Source organism: Felis catus, chromosome E2, assembly GCF_018350175.1.
Source record: "Felis catus isolate Fca126 chromosome E2, F.catus_Fca126_mat1.0, whole genome shotgun sequence".
In the NCBI taxonomy this organism is placed as follows: Eukaryota; Metazoa; Chordata; class Mammalia; order Carnivora; family Felidae; genus Felis; species Felis catus.
The window spans coordinates 28,989,636-29,010,424 of NC_058382.1; the positions used below are offsets into that span (position 1 = coordinate 28,989,636).

Genomic DNA, 20,789 nt, shown 5'->3' on the forward strand with positions numbered 1-20,789 from the left:
TGACCTGAGCCGAAGTCGGACGCCCAACAGACTGAGCCACCCAAGCGCCCATTATATCATATATTTAATCCACTAAAAGATTTTGAAGAACATGCAATGCCAGGCAAAAAGCCACATGTGCATATGTGCTTAGTATTCACCCTACCTGGCCTAGCACAGATGGGAGTCGCTGAGCCCACAAGGGGCCCATTGAAAACTCCCAGTTGGGGTTCTGTGTCCACATAGCCGTGGTTCCCAACTGCCGCCTGCCCCCTCCCCGCTCCCATGCCTGCTTTGGAAGGTGCCCCCACTCCGGTAGAAAGGGTGCGGAGTGCGACTCTTCCCCCACACGTAAAGGTCGTTTTCTGATGAAAACAGGATTGAGCCGGGTTATTTATTTTCAGAAACAATCTGTGAGCGAACACCTCCAGTCTGTGTCTGGGAAGCAGACCCCCCCCCCTTGCTGTGTCCTGGGAGCAGGCCCCCCAGGCCCGCACCTGCCAGGGCAACATCCCCCTTCCCTTCCTCGGGTGTCCTGCATCTAGATCAAGGGACACGTCTGGGGGATTTTCAGACCAAGTCTGAAGCTCACTGAGGCAGAGGGCCTTCTCAAAGACAGCCGTGGTGATCCTTCCGCAGCCCGCAGCCCCTTGACCGACAGATCGCTTTTGCTCTGAGCCTCAGCGAGCTGAAGTCTCTTTCGGATTCCAACTCCAGAGGCTGATGGGGGATATTTTTAAAGTCAAATCCACTCCCAAAGGCCTTGGGGTGGGGGGTTGTCTGTGGCAAACTTGCTGGTGCCACCACGATTGCCTAGGAAAGCAAAACAACAACAAAAAAAATACATAAAACCAACCAAACAACAGAAACCAAAAAAAAAGAAAGAAAGAAAAGAAAAGAAAAGAAAGAAAAGAAAAGAAAAGAAAAGAAAAGAAAAGAAACAAACAACCCTGCTTTTAAAGGCTTGATTTAAAGGCAAAGTCAAGGTTTGGTTTTGACAGGTGGAAGGACGGACGCCCCAGCTCCGGGGCCGTGCTGCCCTGCCGGACAGACAGCCTCCCCTGAAAGCCCCAGCGGGCCCGCGATGCCTCACTCACCTCCCCCAGCCGCACCCCTCCCTGCCCATTCCACCCGCCAGACCCAGAACAAGACAGGAGATTTGTGACCGCTGATGTGTGGCCCGTCCGAATGAAGGGGGCTTTTCATTAACAAAGTAGCGGGCGGTGTCATCTTCCCCTGAGTCGGAATCATTCACTATTAGCACAATGTGTTATTATTGTATTTTTAATTGAAATGTAAATTCTGGGAACACTCTGACCCAATTTACTCCCAGGGAAAAAAGGGCAAAATTCTCATTTTCAAGGCTCTAGAAATGCAAGTTAGTGTTATTAATGATTAAGCTCTTTTTCCTTCCCCCCTGCTGCGGGGTGGGGGCCGGAATGGGGACCTTCTTATCCGGGCACAATGGTAATGTTACCCTGTCCTCGGAGCACATTTGATCGGCAAGGTAGATCTGGGTGGGAAGCTCGCCTATTTTCCCCCCCTGCGGTCGGTCCTGGGGTTCACACCTGGGCTGGGAAATGGCCAGACTGTATAGATGTGGTTTCAGGTTTTCAGTGACGATGATGATGATGGATATGCGATTAAATGATCGATTTGGTGGGGAGATTACAGTCTAGTCTATTTTAGAGAAACTCGCTTTGTAAAAAATAGAACCGGGGGGGAGACGGGATGATTCGGGGGTTGATTCAGACTTTGTCCACAAACGTTGTTGCGCTCACATCCTAATTCACTGGCTGATAATTCCGGAACTGCCCGTTAGAACGCGAAGGGTGGTGAGTGTTTGCAACCCTGGCTGTCTCTGCATGGAGAGGAGAGAGCATTCGCTCTACCGATAAATATTTATTGTGTACCTACTAAGTGCCAAACGCGAGGAGGCAGATGAAAAAGCAAAGATGAATACTTTATAGAAGTACTTCGAGAGGTCACCCTATCCCCCCCCCCCAAGTCTGCTCTCTGCACTGTCTTTGGCCCTTTAACCATTCTCCTTATAGAGCTGACTGTTGCTGGAAATTATCTTGCTCACGTGTCCATTTATTCACGGCTCATCTTCCCTTGCCTACCGGGTCATGTCTGGAGAGCTTTTGGGTTGTCGCAACTCGGGGGAGGTGCTCCCGGCCACCCAGTGCATAGAGGGCAAGGTTGCTAAGCATCCCACGAGGCACAAGGAATTAGGCAAAGAATCAAGAATTCTTTGGTTCAAAATGTCAACAGCGCACAGGTGTGAGAAGCTCCGTTATAGACAAAGAATCGTATATAGAATTAATTGTGGGGGCAAAGAGTGGGTGAAGGGAGGCCCTGGGCCGATGGTCTGGGCAGTCCTTGCGGAAAGGGTGGAAAACCACAGAGCAGTGCACAGCCTTAACACCTGGAGTCCCCTCTGAATCAGGCCAGAAGAACGAGGGCTCTGGATGCCCACTACCCCTCTCTCTCTCTCGTCCACTCAGAGATGCGTACCCTTCTCTTTATTTAATTATTTATTTTGAGAGAGAGAGAGAGAGAGAGAGAGAGAGAGAGCATGAGTAGGGGAGGATGAGGGAGAGAGAATCCCAAGCAGACTCCAAGTTCAGCCCGGAGCCCGAGGTGGGGTTCGAACTCACGAACCGTGAGATCATGACCTGAGCGGAAATCAAGAGCTGGATGCTTAACCGGCTGAGCCACCCAGGCGTCCCTAATATATGCACACCCTTCTGATAGGAATCCTATTCCAATGCATCGCTTTCTAGAAGGAGAGGCTGAGGTCTGACAAGGGACTAGACTATAAGATCACTGAGTAGCCCTCTGGTAATGAAGGACGTTAAAGTCCCTGATTAGAAAGGGGCAGACGGGGAGCCTGGGTGGCTCAGTCCATTAAGCGTCTGACTCTTGATTTCAGCTCAGGTCATGACATCACGATTCATGAGTTCGAGCCCCATGTTGGGCTCCATGCTGAACATGGAACCTACTTGAGATTCTCTTTCTGTCTCTCTCTCTCTCAAAATAAATTAATAAACTTTTTTTTTTTTAAAGAAAGGGGCAGACAGTCTAGGCTGATGGGGAGCCTGGGCCACGTGCCCACCCACCTTCCCCCAAAGTAAAGGACCAGAGTTGTCCTATGCTACCTGGACAGGTCACGCTCACAAGCCAGAAGGGACCAACTCCCCTCCAGATCTGTCTCTTTGCTGAAGCAGGAGTTGCTAGGGGAGAGACGAGAGCCTTTTAGCTCAGGCTTTTCATGTGACTCTGGAATTATTTGTGGCTTCCTTTAGCAAACTGAAAATAAATACAGGTTAAGAGAGAAATGAGTAGCAAAACCCGAGCCGCAGGCAGGGACTCGGGGACTCTGAGACTACAGGCAGGCGACAGGCCCCAGCCCAACCCCAGTGAGCCGAGCGTTGTTGTTTGTCATTGGACGATCCCCAGGTTAAATCTTTGGGGGGGGGTGTGATTTTCTTTTTAAAGAAACTTGGCATTTTATTACATCTACTTATAGACCATAGATCAAATGCTCAGGAATGTGGTGGGGCGGGAGAGAGTCAAGAATGAAATACGGGAGGTCAGGATGGCTGGGGAAGAGGGGTGGTGAAAACCATAAAAGGAGTCGGCCCCTATGTGGGTTCCACCTTCTCAGAGCATGGGTCTCTGACGCTGTGTTTACAAACCAGGAGTTGGGGTGAGCTAAAAACGCATCAGCCCCTGAAAGCCCTGTGGAGGGAGGTAGGGGCTCCCCCAAAGCCAGCTTCCCTGACATCATAAGCCGGCCCTGTGAGCTCCAAGCAGACATCTCGGGGCCCCCGCAAAGCCTTGCCTCCCTGGTCAGATGTCCCCTTCCGAGCGGGCTGAGCAAGGTCCCCATTTTTGCAGACACAGAGGACAAAGCAGAAAGCCCCAGAGCTTTCTCAGGGGGCAGAATTCTCTCATCCAGCAGTGAGCTGGCAATAGACCCCAGTCGTGAGCCAGGCATGGGCGGGTGGCAGGAAAGGGGTCGTCCCCCACCTAGGAGTCTGTCATCTAGCTGAGGCAAGGCACATATTTGTTAAGTATGTAGCAGCAATTATAAAATGACCCCCCCCCCAAAAAAAAAGTAATAATGCTGTAAGAATTAAGAGGAGAGAGAGCTCTGGGCTGGGGGTGGTGTGAGAAGCTTCTAGAAAGTGGTGATCATCTGTTCTGGGGGAATCCTTAGGAGACGGACAGGGCTCTCTAAACCCTGACCGGAGGGCCTTTCTCTGGAAGATACAAAAGAACAAATTCTGCCCCAGGCTGTGAGGCGCTCTCAATCCTTTGGAGAGGAGGACCTTGCCAGGAGTCCAGACCCCGCCAGTCCAAGAACCTTCTAAGGCAGCGTCAGTGAGGGGCCCTCAGCCCCTCAAACCCAACACCTCTCCACTCCCTCCCAAGCCTGTGACATCTCCTGTAATAACTGTCCCTGAGAGTGACACCGCTGTCTACCCCGTCAGCAAACCTCGGGCTCCCTCGTCCACTGCTAATTGCTGACTGCTGATCTGACCTCTTTAACATCCCTGCTCCTTAGTACCTGCCCCTTGGCGTCCCCATCTCCTGCCACAGGCAGTGTTCGCTCAGGCACCTGGCATTTCTGGCCGCAGGACCCTATCAGTGATCTCCACACAGGAGCCTGAAGTCCCCTCCCTGAAGGAGCCGTCCAAAATGCAAATCAGGGGGGGAGCCTGGGTGGCTCAGTCAGTCAATCATCCACTTTTTTTTTTCCTAAAGTTATTATTTTTTTTAGGTTTATTTAGTTTTGACAGAGACAGAGTGCGAGCATGAGCTGGGGAGGGACAGAGAGAGAGGGAGACACAGAATCCGAAGCAGGCTCCGGGTTCTGAGCCATCAGCACAGAGCCTGATGCGGGTCTGACTCGTGAACCGTGAGATCATGACCTGAGCTGAAGTCGGACGCTTAACCAACTGAGCCACCCAGGCGCCCCTTAGTCATCCACTTTTGATTTCGGGTCGTGATCTCACCGTGTGTTCGAGCCCCGCAGAGCGCTCTGTGCAGACAGTGAGGAGACCGCTTGGGATTCTCTCTCTCTCTCTCTCTCTCTCTCTCTCTCTCTGTCCCTCCCCTGCTTGCTCTCTCTCTCAAAAACAAATAAACACACTTTAAAAATATCTTAAAAATAAAATAAAATAAAATAAAATAAAATAAAATGCACCTCGGCCCACAAAAGCAGCTGTTTATTTAGCACTTACTATGTGCCTGGCTCTTCAACAAGCACTTCACCCACACGCCCCGCCCCGCCCGCCCCTCTCCTTGAGGCCTCGCAGCTCCCCTCCGAGATGGGTATTACTTGGCAAGGACTGGGAGGTGAAACATACGGTAGCCCAAGGCCACGTGGCTTTTAAGTGAGAGTTGAACTTGAACCACAGCCCGGATGCCTGAGGTCAGACTCTATGCTACAAGCTGTAAGATTCCCATCCCTGGGATGCTTAGAATCCTTCCACGGAGCCCAATGCCTGGATGGAAGTGAAACTTGCTTGACCCTTCCGGTCTCATTTTCTAGTACATCTTTGCCCGTCCCCCTGCCAGGCCCTGCCACCATGTGCCAACCAACCAATGCTACGCAGCGAAAGTGAAAGCCAAACTTTCAAAAAACCTCCCAAATCATCCTTGAATGCAAGCCCTCTTCCAACTGGCTATTGCCACATACTCTTCAAGGCTTAGCACAGATGCCACCTCCTTCATGAAGACTTCCGAGCCTGCAGCCCACGCTGCCTCTGGGCCACCGCAGGACCCCAAGTGCCCGTCACGGGGCTTAGACTACCTTTGCATGTGTCTTTACGCACTTGCAGAAATGAGACTTCATTTCCTGAGAGCAGGAACCGTGTCATTTTCTTTTTCTTAGCATAGTGGCTGGCATATGGTAGGTCCTTGGTAAATGGTTGTTTGGTGAATATACAAAACAGGTCTTTAAAACGTGGGCAATCAGTATGTGTGTTCAACTGAAAGTTCCAGGGGCACCTGGGTGGCTCAGTTGGTTAAGCGTCCGGCTTCGGCTCAGGTCATGATCTCACGGTTCATGAGTTTGAGCCCCGCATCAGGCTCTGTGCCGAAGGCTCAGAGCCTGGAGCCTCCTTCCGATTCTGTGTCTCCCTCTCTCTCTACCCCTCCCCTGCTTCTGCTCTCTCTCTCTCTCTCTCTCAAAAATAAATAACCCAATCGCCCAGTAGTAAAGAGGAGCCATCTCATTTTTTTGTGGGGTGAGCTCAGGAGTCGCCCCAGACTGGCCATCTTGGGGAGCCAGAAAGCTTCAACCTGCAGCAAGGCGGGATTAAAAGACTCTTATCAATGGCTTGTGACAAGCGCTTCCTGAGAAACCCATCCTGACCAAACAGCAGCAATCATTAAATATATGAGGATCAGTCCATTTAATCTGTTCTTTTCATATGGATTGATCGGGTTAGCAAAGTAACAGCTAGGAGACCATCGACATTTCTGCGGTCCTTTCAGACAAGCTGGGCAGGGAGGCTTGGTGGGGAACTCACCCTCCCCCCTCCCCTGCAGTTTCCACCTGTGCCTCCATTTCAGCAAGGTGGAGAGGTCACCTGGCCACAGTCTGGGGGAGGGTCAAAGGCACGGGCCCGCCGAGGCTGACGTTCACGCATTTCTTCCCTGAGTCTGTTCCCCCTCCTGCTCCTCTTCTCCCTTGCAGCAAGATCGGCTTGTGGAAACCACAAACTACACCCAGGAAGAGGCCACTGAGCCCTGAAAGCCGGTGGCCCTGAAAAGCCCCCTCCAGCCAGCAGTACCGCAAAGGGAACGAAAAATCGAGGTCAACTTGAAACCGACAGCGGAGCTCTGGGAAGGTGGGGGTGGGGGGGTGCCCAAGCAGGGTTTCTCCAACCTGGAACATTTCCCAGAAGACAAGGTGAGGCGGCTTCCTTGAGAAAGGTGGGGTGCGTGGGGAGACGTGGGGGCGGGGTTCAAGGCAGGGCTCTGCCCCTCTCCTCGGCCACCTTCCCTCACACCACGCGGGGGAGAGGTACAGCACGTCACTCTTTGGGGTGCACCCTTCCAGTGGCTTCCACACGAGCCACGTTTCTCAGCGCTGGGGAGGACGCGGTGTGGGATTTAGCCTTTGGGGGGCCCGAGCCACAGCCGCGTGGCCCCGCTAATTTCAGCGCAGGGGTAGTGGACAGTGCGACGTCCGATGCCCACGTGCCTGGGCCACCTCTCCTCTTTTCGGCCTCAGTGTGCCTGGAAGCAAGAACAGCGCTCAACTCAGGTGCAGGCACAGCCAGGGCCGACCCTCCGCCTGTGGGGTGGGAGACGATAGCTACCCCAACTTTGTCCTGTGAGCCGGACATTGCCAAGTGCGTCCCGCCCGGTTCCCAGACAGGCCCCCAGCAGTGACCAGCTCGATCGCTTTCTCTGGCTTTTATTCCTTTCTTCTTTCACTCTCCCTGCTCCTTCAACTCGCGGCTTCTGGAGCATTTTTCAAATAAACTCTCGGCACCCAGGTCCTTTTCTCAGGCTGTGCTTTGGGTGGGTGGGGGGGGGGGGTGGGGACCCAAAGGTAAGAAGCATGAGAAACCAAAAGATGGGGAGCGGGTCCCAGGACATACGTTTGAGAACCAACAGACGCCTCGTTTGCCCCAGACGAAGCCAGGCTGTGTGCTGTGCCCTCTGCAGACCCCACACAGCGGGCAACGCTTAACTCCCCAGAAGGTGTTGTTCCAATGGTTGTGTCCTTGCTTCCTTCCTGCGGTGGGGGTGGCCTCCAGGAATGATCTGGACGTCTTTGTGGGAAGTTCATGGGCACAAGGACAGCTCTTGGGTGTACGACCTTCTCATTTGGGCTGTGACTATACCAGGAGGCAGGGGCAGGACAGGGAATCCCCCTTGTTTGACCCAAAGTGGCAAGACCAAAGCGTTTGCACCAGAGAGTTCTTCGAAATAGGTTTACAGCATCTCTGATAAAATCGAGCGCATGCATGGCGGCTCGGCATTTTCTCATTTTTTTTTTTTTTTTTTTTGCTTTTTACTTTTTATCTTTTTTTTCTTAACGTTTATTTATTTTTGAGACAGAGAGAGACAGAGCATGAACGGGGGAGGGGCAGAGAGAGAGGGAGACACAGAATCGGAAGCAGGCTCCAGGCTCTGAGCCACCAGCCCAGAGCCCGACGTGGGGCTCGAACTCACGGACCGCGAGATCGTGACCTGGCTGAAGTCGGATGCTTAACCAACTGAGCCACCCAGGCGCCCCTACTTTTTATCTTTTTAATGTTTATTTCTTTTGAGAGTGAGCACATGTGTGAGTGGGGGAGGGGCAGAGAGAGGGTGAGAGACAGAGAGAGAATTCCAGGAAGGCTCTGTGCTGACAGCACGGGGTCGGATGTGGGGTCACGAGGTCATGACCTGAATCAAAAGCCAGAGTCAGGAGCTCAACCCACTGAGCCACCCAGGTGCCCCTCTTTCACTCTGATAAATCATAAAACAGCCCATCTTCGGACCATGTGGAAACGATACCTTATATTGTTTCTTTTTTTTTTTTTTCCTCTAGCCCGGTATTTCCCAAGGTATGCCATGTTTTAGGAAATACGGGGTCACATGACTTCATAACCTTGAATCGGTTAAGCGTCCGACTTCAGCTCAGGTCATGGTCTCGCGGTTCAGGAGTTCGAGCCCCCCGTCAGGCTCTGTGCTGACAGCTCGGAGCCTGGAGCCTGCTTTGGATTCTGTGTCTCCTCCTCTCTCTGTCCCTCCCAGGTTCATGCTCTGTCTTTCTCTCAATATAAATAAACGTTAAAAAATAAATAAAATACTAGGTAACTGACATGGTGCAATTTCTGAGTGCTGTTTGCGGATGACCAAAGTTTAGGGCACTCTGTCGTAAGCCATCGTTCCACTCGTGATTTCTGTCCCCTGCTTTTAGTCAGTTCTGTCACTTGCCGATTAAAGTGGAAAACTCTCTGTTGCAGGGAGTAATCCATCTGGAAAAGGATTCAGAGGTCTGTTGTGATCTTGACAAGGTCCTTCCCCTTTCTGGAACCGGGCTGCCCCATCTTTGAAACGGGTGGGTAAGATGCTCTCCAGTGACTCTTTCGGCTCTGATGGTCCAGGTTTACCGATGTGGGGGACCCCCCAAGACCTGACCTGCAGCCCAGACTTCTCCCTCACGAGCTCAAGGCCTAGAACGCACCACGTCCACGATTAAACTCATCCTCTTTCCCTTTAGTCTCTACGTGTCCCCTCTGCTTCCTGCCTGTCCCACCTGCACCGCCCCTCTGTCTTCTCCCGTCCTGGCCCTCACCCCCTCTCCCCTAAACTGAAACAGCAGCTTCCTACCTGGTCTCCTTGCTTCCCCACGTGTCTTCCTGGGTACAGACTTCACAGATCCCGCTGATGGCTGGGTCTCAAAGTAAGATCGAGTCATGTCAGGGCAGCACACGAGCCCCTCACCGCCCTCTGCCAGCTCTCCCTGCATTTACCTCCATCTCCTTTCGGCTCACCCTTGCCCACACCTCTCAATATGTTATCTAATTCCTCTCCCTCTCTCTCTTTAAATAAATATTTTTAAGTTTATTTACTTCTGAGAGAGAGAGAGAGAGAGAGAGAGTGCGTGAGCAGGGGGAGGGGCAGAGAGAGAGGAGAGAGAGAGAATTCCAAGCAGGCCCCGTGCTCAGTGCAGAGCCGAACGCAGGACTCGAAGTCACCATCCTGGCATCCTGACCTGAGCCGAAATCCAGAGTCAGTCGCCCAACCAACGGAGCCACCCAGGTGCCCGAAATTCCTCTCTTTGAAGACTCATTGCAGGGGTCACCTCTTCCTTGAAGCCTTCCGTGGTCAAATTCCCCTCTGCCGGTCTGAGACAGGCACTGCTTGCTTCTGAGCCCTTGTGTTACCCTGGTTTTTGCTGTTGTCGCCTGACATTGTGGTTATCTCTAAGTGCCCGCTCCCTCCCCAGGCTGCCAGCTTCTTGGTGGGCTCGATGTCCGTCCCAGGGCCTGGCATAGAGTACGGTGCCCGAGAACCGTATGATAAACACATGAATGGTTTATTAGTGATTCATCGTATAACTCTGGGAGCCTGGGACTGAGCCTGGATGGCTCAGTCGGTTAAGCATCCGACGCTTGATTTCGGTTCCATTCGTGATCTCATGGTTTGGTTCGTGAGTTCGAGTACCACATAGGGCTCCGCGCGGACAGCACGGAGCCTGCTTGGGATTCTCTCTCTCCCTCTGTCTCTGCCCCTCGCCTCTCAAAAATAAACATTAAAAAAAATAACTCTGGGATCCTACCACTCTGCCAACAGAGCCCTTGCAAAGGATTCCATGGCCTTCCTCTTCACACCTTGGCATTTTCTTGGGTGCTATCCCGTGAGGACAAGGTTAGTTTATCACCTGGGTCGATACTGATTCTCTCAGGAGGCTGGAAGTTTCCAGAAGACAGGGATTGCTTCCTACTGCATTCCCTTGTTAGGAAAACAAGGCATCACGAGTAATGGTCACTGTCCGGCGAGACTCAAACTCTTCACAAACATAACTAGAATATCCCGTAGGCCCCCCCAGACCCCCACTCTTTCTATTTTGTACCCCCAGGTCAGACCCATTTCGTCGTCCCTAAGCCACGTCCGGATACGCTCCGTCACGCGTGCTGTAGCACCAGATACAATTATATATGGAGGAGAGAAATTTCTATTTTGGTCTCAAGAAAATTATGTGATTTTGCTTCAGTTCAATTTTAAAACATGGAATATGACTGAACTTAATGTCAGTACTTACGAAAACTGTTCACAGTAATTACAGATGAGGATACATATATGCAATTTATTTCAAATTTAGTAATACAAAAAAATTCTGGGTCCTAACGTAACTATTTATAACTTGGCCGGGAGAACTCTGAGAATCCCAGTTCTTTCGCCAGAATAGGTTATTCTTCATGTATCTTATTTAAGCAATAATGCATGACAGAGCGTGAATTATGGTATATTAATTCTCACCTAGTGTGCTATTAGGCCTGCATTGACGGCCGAGAGCTGTCAGTGCAACTGGGCATGAATTAATATCTAATAATTCCCCTGCTGAAATGTCTTATTGAGATTATAGCATTTTATTCGTGAAGGTTATTTCCTTTAAAAATGTTTCCGTATGCTAATTGGGAGATGGGGGCTCAGCTTGGAGAAGGCTTCCCTGCTTCCCCCAGCAGCCACTGCTGAAACTTCTCCTTGACGTCTCCAACGTCTCATTCTCGTTGATACGCAGATACCGTCCTTTGGAAGTTTTCTCAGAAGCGTGACACGGAGGAGCTCCTTAGCGAGTGGAAATACGAACGTCGGAATTCGCTTTGACCAGAAATTCTGCTCCGTAACACGTGCGTGAGACTTGCAAGTGTAGGCGCTACCCCACAAGGGGCTGGGGGGGGGGGGGCGGGGACGTAACACGTTGTGGATTCTTCCAGCATCAGGGGGAGGCCCCTGTGGGCAGTGGGGACCAGGGAGGGTCCAAGTCTAAGGGAGAGGCTTTGAATCTTGGTTCTAGTGCTTACGAGCTGCAACCATTAGGCCAAGCAACTCAATCTCTCTGGGCCACGATTTCCTTCCAACACAATGGGTGCTCTGCTACCTAACAGGTGTGTGGTGATGTATGAGCACCCAGTCCCTGAGACCCTTCTCTCTACCTACCTGCACCCTCCTCTCTCTCCGGTATGGGCTAACAGTCTTCCGTCGGTGGTTAAGTCCCCACATGTCCTGTTTGCCTGGGAACCGCGTCCCCCTTGCCCACTGGGTTCCAGCTACTTCTTTCCGTTGCTCACACAGGCTGCGATTCTCCCTACCTCAGGGCCTGCAGACGCGCTGATGGCACTTTCGAGCTTCCATTATGTTAACCTTTCCCTGGTTGACACTCGCTCGCGATTCAGATCCTCGGGAAAAACCAGAGAAGCAGTCCCTAACCCTAGGCGGTAGGCACTCTGGATCTCCTTCTGCACGCAGGGTGGATTCCCTCCCACCCTCTTTCAAGTTGCGTGTGGCCTTGGGACTTGAACTGGCCGATGAAAGGTGAGCAGAGGTAACATGGCGGCCTCTGGGAAGGAACGCGGAAGTGCATTTCTTTCTCCTGTGATCGTGGGAGCCGGGTCGAGATGGAGCCTCTGTGGGCCAGTTCCTGAGCGAGCACAGGGTCAAGGCCCGCGTGAGAGAGAAGCCCATATGCCTCGTTAACCCCTGAGTTTGCGGGGGCTCTTTGTTCCACAGCAAAACATAACCTGACCGGGCTGACACACCCAGCTTTACTCCCACACTTGGTCAGGTCTCCGTCTGATACCATGAACTTTCCTTCCAGATCACTTATTGTGGCGGCGATCTCTTACTTATGTGTATCAATCTGCGTAATGTCTGTTTCCCCCACGAGGCCAAAAGTTCCATGAGGGCCTCAACCAGGTCTGCCTCGCTCACCATTGTATCTCCAGCTCCTATGCTTGGCTCTTGCCAGATGCTCAATAACATTTGTTGAGCGACCGAATGAACGAGTGAATGGTTCAGGTGACCAAACAGTAACATAAATACAAGCACGTGGGAAACATTAGGCCCCAAACCAAAAAAAAAAAAAAGTACGATGTTCTCGTAACCAGCGGGTGATTCAGATTCAACAGATTGAAATCTCTGACTGGCTGGCCAAAAGACGGCTCCTACCCTCTGAGCTATATGCCCTGTCTCAAACTGGCTGTGTGACCTCAAGCAGGAGTCTTTCCCTCTCTGGGCCTTGACTTTCTCAAATGAAGGCAATCACTTCTGGGAGCTTCCATATGGGGGGTAAGGCTACACCGAAGTATGCCTTTATGTATTTTTTTAAAGTTCATTTATTTTGAGACAGAGGGGGTGCTGGGCAGAGGGAGAGGAGAGAGAGAATCCCAGTGTAGAGCCTGATGCGGGGGGGGCTTGAGCCCACAAACCGTGAGATCACGACCTGAATTGAACTCAAGGGTCAGACACTTAACCGACTGAGCCACCCACGCGCCCTGCACTTACGTGTTTTATAAATACTCATTATAAGACTTATGCTGGACAGACAATTAGAGCACAATACCATCCCGGTTGTACATCTCCAGCAGCTTTGCATGTGTCTGTCACCAAAGCGGCCTAACGCACCTGAGATCTCAGTTCCCACTTAGAAACCTCTTTGGGGTGCCTTTCCGCAATGGCCTACAGTGAGGCCAAGAAAAAACACAGCACATTTTCTTAAAGAGTCTACTGGGTGTCTCTTCTCACTTGAAATGGTGCCTTGTGCAATCCAGAAATGAGGCTGGGAGACACGATTTTTCACCCGTAGGCTCGTGGTGAGGGAGGGGGCTCCCTGGCGTCCAGGGCCCAAGAAACCCCTCCACGCCGCCATGAAACGAAAGAGGCTCCCGAGAGCAGAACAGAGCTGCTCGTGTATTACAAAATCGATGCCCATCAGTGCGCAGAGCGGCTACGCTGCCTTCCGTGCGGACAAATGTACCGGAGGGGACACGGTGCAACAAACTCGTCAACCCGGCTTCGCCCCTCGCAGTTTTTACAGCCATAATTAAGTTTTGAATGGATCCAGGGGAACCTTCGCGAAGAACCAAGCTAAAATGCTAAGGAGAATTGTCTCCGGAAAGGAAGGCGCGTCCTGCTTCCGAACTGGGGATTCTTCCACGGAGGCATGGCCTCGGGACTCATGAGCCTTCTGGTTTGCCTCTCTGAAGTCGCCTGGGTCTGTGTCCACTCCTTCCAGCACATTCCAAAGGAATCCAAATCCCCTTCCTGTAAGTCTGGGGCCAGACAGAGCAGTGCCGGTCACCCTGCCTCCTTTCCGACCCTTGCAGGATGCTGACTCGTAGGCTACGACAAAACCCAAGCGGAGAGTCGCAACTGATCCCTCCCGAGGTCCTCTTAACCCTCGGTGAGCCTCCGTCCCCCCCACGTCAGGGAGGATTTGCCTCCAGTTCCGGTCTTTGCACAAAGCACCCACTTCAGCCGAGGCTGCATCCTCTAAGACGTCAGCCCAGGGGTCATAAACAAGCTGCAGCCATCATCTACCAAAAAACCCAGGAGGCCAAGAATTGGCAACACGGCCAAGTTGGTTGCTGCTTGACAACCTGGCCTATGTTCTTCCAGGATGTCATCTCCTTAGGAAGAAGACACCTGTTAGGCAGAACGGTGGCCCCCAGGGGTACCTGCTCCGAGGTGGAACCATGTGGTGGGAACCAAGTGATTGTGGAGACTGAAGAGGGGGAGCCCATTGTAGAGATCAGATTACTTGAGGCAGTGAAACAGCTAGCTAGCCGTGATGAAAGGGATTCAAGGCCCCTAGCGTCGGAAGCCCTTGATACTTGTTAAAATGTATAATCCCAGGCCCGGTGCCAACCTACTACATCAGAATCTCTAGGGCCGGAACCCTGGCACTTATAGTTGTAGCAATCTGGAAGTGGCGAGTCTGGTCTCTTGCTTTCTCACACACACTCAGCCAGCTTGATTCTGATGATGAGCCATGAAGTCCAAGAATCTTCGCAGTAAAACTTAATTCCTCCCTCCCCACTCTAGGGTTACCTTAAAAGGAGGCAGATGTGAAAGCTGACGAAGACAGTATGCTAGCCTGGCTGAACTGAAATATGCAAGTTTTCAAAATCTTTTCTCTCTGCATGGTATTTTTCTGGCGATTGGTGTTGCCGCCGTCAAGATCCTCTACTCACTTGCGCAAAACCCACAACGTCTCTGAAGGCTTTCTGGAGGGGTCGGCTCTCACCAGTCAGGTATCACCCATTTTAGGTCAGCCTCAAAGGAAGGAAGGTGCCACTGAGCCCCTGTCCGGGCTCCGCCCAGCCTGTGAATTTCAAGTTTGCCCTCCTGGTTGTCCAGAGGTGAAGTTCTCCCCTCTCCCTGGCCTCCTTCTTGGAGCTACTTCCCCTCTTCGCAAAGCAGCTGGGCCCTTCTTGGCAGCTGCTACAGGTTAGTAAATTACAAGTTTGAGATTAAAAAAGAAATGATGACAGAATAAAACCTTTAGTCTGGCAATTTGGAGTCAGACGGCCACAATGAACACCTGTTGAGAAGGACCATTATTCGAGGCTGGAGGTTCTGGGTGAAAAGATCACTGTGAATTAATTTTGATTGCCTCACAAAACTCTGCATAACAAATGATCTCCGATGGGGGTGTCCAGGGACTTGCATTTGAAGGAGGGGGGATATTTGGTTTCCAGCAAGGTAATACAAGCTCTAGCACGATATTAAAATCCGCCACTGGCTGCACTCGTCTGTATGCTTCTGTTGAAACAGATTGCGCATGCTAAGGTTACCACGTATTATGCTTCTGGGGAAAAAAGAGAAACAATTGATATCAAAATCTTTTAAAAAGGTTAGTTGAGAAAGCATGAGGTCAGAGACTCATGACTCCCAAATTGTTAAATCATTTATTTACGTCTGTGTCTATGTAAATGGAGATTTGGGTGTGCTCTCGGTGATTTAAACAGCCTTTATTTTTTTTAACACACACACACACACACACACACACACTCATAACTTTTTTTTTTTTTTGCAAGGGAAGAATAGAGTAAAAGATGTGTTAATAAACGGATTCACTTGCAGTTAGATGCCCTTTGTACTTTGTAATGTCATCAGAAATGAGGAAAAGTTAGGCATTAGAGATCACGGGGCATGGGGGGGGGGGAGGATATACTGAATATTAAGTAGTCTCATTCTTTCCTGAAAAGAAAGAGACTCCAACTAAAATATGCCGGCGTCCTACCTGTCTGTCAGCCCCTGATTAAATCTAAAAGCAGGCATCCCATCTGTTTGCCCAAATGAAAAGTGTAATATTCTACTAACTACTTTGTATTATCGTTCAACTTAAGAGTTTCCTGCAAAATGATCCTCGGTTCATTTGAAGTTTATTTGGCACACAAAAGGAAGCTCTAGAAAGCTTTATGCTTTTAAGCTAATAAGCAATATACCCAGCTGACTCTGTGGCTGAATTTTCAACACTGGGCCATTAATATAACATGAATTTTCATAGTCGGAGACTTCCATTTGTCATGAGACATAAACCCTCAAAATATCCTGAGAGCAGGGGACAACCAGGAATATAAGCAAAATTCTACTGCTTTGACCCCCCCCCTCCCGTTAGGATCTTTCTAATAGTGTCGACGTGTAAAACCGTGTTGGCTTATGTACCAACATTTCCCCCACCAACCGTATCATTTTGCTAAAACTAAAATCTGTTCTTCCAAATGTGTTGGGGCTTAGCCTCCAGTGCTGGAGCACAGCCCGTTAATGAGCCCCTCACCCTAAAGCCCCCAAAGAGAGCCACTCTTAACAAAGTTTGAAGATGCCTCTGGTCTTTGCCTTTGTTTCTAGTTTATCAAAAAGATTTGGGAAGCCTCGCTGTGAGCAAAAGCTGCTCCGGTTCTTGCAAATGCTCTCTCCCCAGGAGCAAACGCTTTGAAAAAGAATTCCAATTTCTGCACGATTTGGGAAGTCTTTGGGGGTTCCTCGGAGATATTAGATAATTGAATATAGCTTTCTCCCATTGAAAAAAAAAATTCACACATCCAACGACAGCCCCCAAACTCCCAAGATCCCTTAGCACACTAGTCAATTTTATGACAAAATTAATCTGGAACGTGACTTATGGAGCCCCAGAGGGAAGTCAGTGGGCCCGGTAAATATGTAAACATGGCTTTTTCGGTTTCCGTTTCGCATGAATACAAAATAAACTGCGGCCCTCCACACGCTGGAAAGTTCTTCCTTAAAGTTAATAAAATCTGTCAACTTCCATAAAGGCTGAGAGGAAGGGGGTCCACAGGTGCAGGCGCTCGGGCTGGGGCTCGGGCAGTCGGGGCAGCTAATAAAAAGCCCTGGGCACTGCGCGCCTCCTTCCCCATCAATTCTCATCAAGCGTTATTAGAGTCATCTGCCGCCTCGGAGGTGCGTCCCCCGCGCTCGCCCCGCAGAAGCGACAAAGACATTTGGCCGCGCTGCAGGTGCGGCTGTGTGTGGCCGCGCGGCCCGAGTGGGGCCGCCTTTGTGGCGCTCGGGTCCTTTGATCTGGGCCACAAAGGGCCGCAGAGCTGTAGCCCCCCTGCTTTCTGCTGGCGGCACCGCCCGAGCAGGGGAGGAGCGGGCTGGGAGGGTGGGGGTGAGGGTGGGGGCGAGGAGGAGGGCGGGGGCAGGGAGGGGGGGTGCCTCGGGAGGGGGTGATCCATAATATTTATTTCAACAATAGCTTCAAATCTTTTTAAACATCATAAGAACACGGCTCATTAAGCCCACAACAGCCTTGAAATTGTGTTATAAAACCGCAAAACAGAAATCAATACATTCGCTAGAAAGGAGGTAATGAAATATATTGAGTTGCCGGCGAAGTGGTTTGTATGAATCATAATATTATTATGTGCGCATCAATCCCATTTCCAATACTTAAAGTTAACCAGCTAGCGAAGAGCGCCCTGAACCCTCGTTAAACAAGCTCTCCCGGTTACTTGCCAGGCCGGCGCATCCTATAAATAACCTGGGGAGGGGGCCGGATCAATGCTGCCCACCCCAGAGCTTCAGCTGCCCCAGCCCTATTGCCTCCCTGCCTGATCAATACGGGCGCACAATGGCCGGGAGAACGCGGCTGGGGCGGGGGAGGGCTCCCGCCCCGAGCCCCGTGGTCAGCTTCTAGCAAGAGGCTTTGGCCAGCTGCTCAGCCCTGCCCCACCAGCAATGGCAGCTTCGCTCCCCGCCACCCGCCTCGGGGTGGGGACATCCTGGCTTCCCTGCTTCCTCCACCCTGGTGTGTGTGAATCTGATGACCCCAGTCTCTGAAGGTAGCAACCCAGGGCACCAGCCAATGGGTGATCTACCCTTTCTTTCCTCGTTACTTTGTTTTTTTTTTTTTTTTTCCGAATGGATGTTGTTTTCTTTCTTCCCCTGCTGTCCGTGAATTAAAACTGCATGCATTTTCCTCCTTCCTAATAGATTTTGAGAAGAGGACCTGGGCTCCGGAACGTCCAGGAAGCTAAAAATCAGAGCTAGATGCAGGTCTTGTGGGGGCCTGGAAGGTTATGCAACTTGAGGGCCCTTGTCAAGAAAAGCCACCGCGCTTTTTTGCAAATTTTGTAAAAACATGGGAACACATTGCCGAGGTCCCTCCTGGGCCTGGAGGAGGGGCTTGAGAGGCGGAAGCCCCCAACGGGGCCCTCGCAGCTTCTGGGCAAGTCTGACCCAGAGAAAGGCCAGGCCCCCCCTGAAATCGTCAGATCCACGTATTTCCATACTTCCACCTTCCGGAATGCAAGCCCCCTGAAGGACCGTGGCCTTGCCTGGCTTGCTTCCCTCTGTGTCTTCGGAGCTCAGAGCCTGTCACATAACAGGTGCACCGTGGACAGGGGGATCCGGTGAGCGATCTGCGCTTCGGGGTCCGCCCTGGAGCTGCAGGCTCCGGACTCAGCCACAGAGGTGGCCCCGTGGCCTTGCCCCGAGCGTGTGGAAGTTGGACTGACCGTTACAACAAGGGCTGGTTGACTCCCAGAGCATTCTCGGGGGGAGGGGGGTCAGTGAAACACGGACAGCCCCGTGTCCACGCAAAGCCTCACTCCTGAACAAATGTGCACGGGCGGCCGGGTGCGTGAGCCACACCTCCTCAGAGCATCTGGGTTTGGGGAAAGACACTCGGCCTCAGCAGGTACCAGCAGAGCCGGGCAGAAGGGCCCAGAACAGCGGTGCTCGACCTGGGGTGATTTTGCCCTCACCCATCACCCCGGGGGGACATTTGATACAGTCTTGGAAGCACGTTTGGTTGGCATCACCTGGGCAGAGAGGGGAGGATTGGGTGCCACTGGCATCTAGTAGGTAGAGGCCAAGGGGGCTGCTAAGTAGCCCGTGGTGCACAGCACGGGGCCACGGCACAGGACTGCCCAACCCCGAATGACCATGGTGCCGAGACTAAGACATTCTGGACTAAGGCTGCCCCAAGGCTTTTTTTGTCTTACCAGGATTAATCGTGCTGCTGCCCTCTTTGAACCACAGGGCCTTTGATACTCTCTCTAGGAGAAGGGGGATGGGGACCAGGAGACCCCATGCCCCTCTCTTGATAGATATCATGGCTGGGAAACAGGACCTCATTCTGGCCCTCCACCCTATAACCCCCGACAGCCATTGTCCCCACAATGATGCTGCCCCTACACCTCTGGGCCTTTGCTCCAGGGCCCCTGGAGCCCAAGCCCTCCTTCTGACCTCTTCCAACACACCAACCAGTCCCCCTCATACTGAGGGTTGGCTGTCCCAGCTCCCGCCTGGCCTCCAAGGCACCCGACTCATCGGAAGGGCTTGCATCGATCAATCATCCAGCTTGCAATCAGTGGCATCATTGCTGCACTCCGCACCCGCCCCAGGCACACCCAACCCCCTCCTCACACAGGCCCCAACACCTCCAACACCTCCGCGCGCACGAACTCCCTCGCCTCGCCCCTACCAGGGACCCCACGACACACTTGGCTTCTGAAGTTGTTTGGATAACCATTTCAGACTCCGCAGTCTGAATACAGGTCTTCGACCCTGAACGCGCCTACATTTCAGAATCCGAAAGCGAGTGGCTGTAGTTTTTCCAGCGCTAGATCTCTTCCCGATCTTGTTCTCATTCCCCTGTCCCCGGGGCTCCCTTTCCTCCCTCCCCCCACCGCTATTGTCTCGCGCTTTCGCGCGAGTCCCAGAATTGATCATTCCTACCATCTTGGCCATTTGCAGACGCGGACTTTCCAACCACCCAAGTTTCTGCTTTTGCTGGCCAGAAAAGATCAGTGGTCACATGAAACAGCACAAATGTGATTTTCTTTGTTTGGAGAGGGGAGTGTCATCTCTACTACATAATCCCAATTATGCACAATTAGCTGACTCAGGCCAACGCTGGCCACTTATCGACCAGGCAGATGGTCACCCGGGCTATGATTTTTGTCACTGCAGAACCTGAAAACCAGTGTAATTTGGGCACAGAAAACCAAGAAGGGGTGTCATGTTTTCTGTTCAGCCTCATAGCTACAGATAATCTGACCATTTGACGAACCAAACTCAAAAGTAATCTGTTCTGTAGTTTTTAGGTTAAAAAAATGTTTTTTAAAATGAAATTGTTTTCACTTCCAGCATGTGCCTGGGGAATGAGACTAAAAGAAAAATCCTGCATAGCAAAATTTTCCATATTGTAGAGCTCAGAATGCCAAAGAGAAATTAACCCTGATGATTGAATTTTAGAACTTCAGAGAAGGATGAAAATTTAGGGAAAACAACAATAACAACAAAAAAAAAATGCCCAGTCCTGAACATATTGAACTCACTTAAACAGAATACTCAATCATCCTTCAAGTTGGGATTTGCCATAATTTGGTCATGGTTTATGAAACCACTATTGAGTAAGGAAGACACAATGATTTCTTTCTCTATAATTTTTTTGGGTCTTGTTTATAAACACATAGATTTCATCATAAAAATGTATGGTTTTTTTTAAGCCAAGCACGCAAAACATTAGGAATTTCTCCAAAATGGCAAGCGATTTATTCTTGTTTACTATGCTTATGACCTACAGGATGTCCATAAAGTATGGGAACATAGGCAAATATAAATAATGTGGTCAAGAACATCTTCAGTCTTAAAAACAACTAATAAATATCTATATTTCCGGGCTCCATGAACATCTTTTATTATCCCTGTCTGGTCGACAGCACAAGTGAAAATCTACTTAACGTTTCTTATGTGATGCAAATATGTTTTCAAGTTGAGAGTAAACAGATCTTCCCCTGCATAATAATGTACCCAAT

The 20,789-nt window shown here is 51.0% G+C and overlaps 1 long non-coding RNA gene across 2 annotated transcripts; it reads left to right on the top strand.

The window, feature by feature from the left end:
* The first annotated feature begins 1,425 nt into the window (after nucleotides 1–1,425).
* LOC123382327 lies at nucleotides 1,426–16,754 on the top strand. Of its 2 annotated transcripts, none has more exons than XR_006590549.1 (5): nucleotides 1,426–1,486; nucleotides 6,692–6,907; nucleotides 8,961–9,055; nucleotides 11,243–11,351; nucleotides 11,797–16,754. It is a non-coding gene; the product is annotated as an uncharacterized LOC123382327 (long non-coding RNA). The 2 variants fall into 2 exon arrangements; XR_006590548.1 differs by having other exon boundaries at nucleotides 11,819–16,753.
* The last annotated feature ends 4,035 nt before the right edge of the window (nucleotides 16,755–20,789 follow it).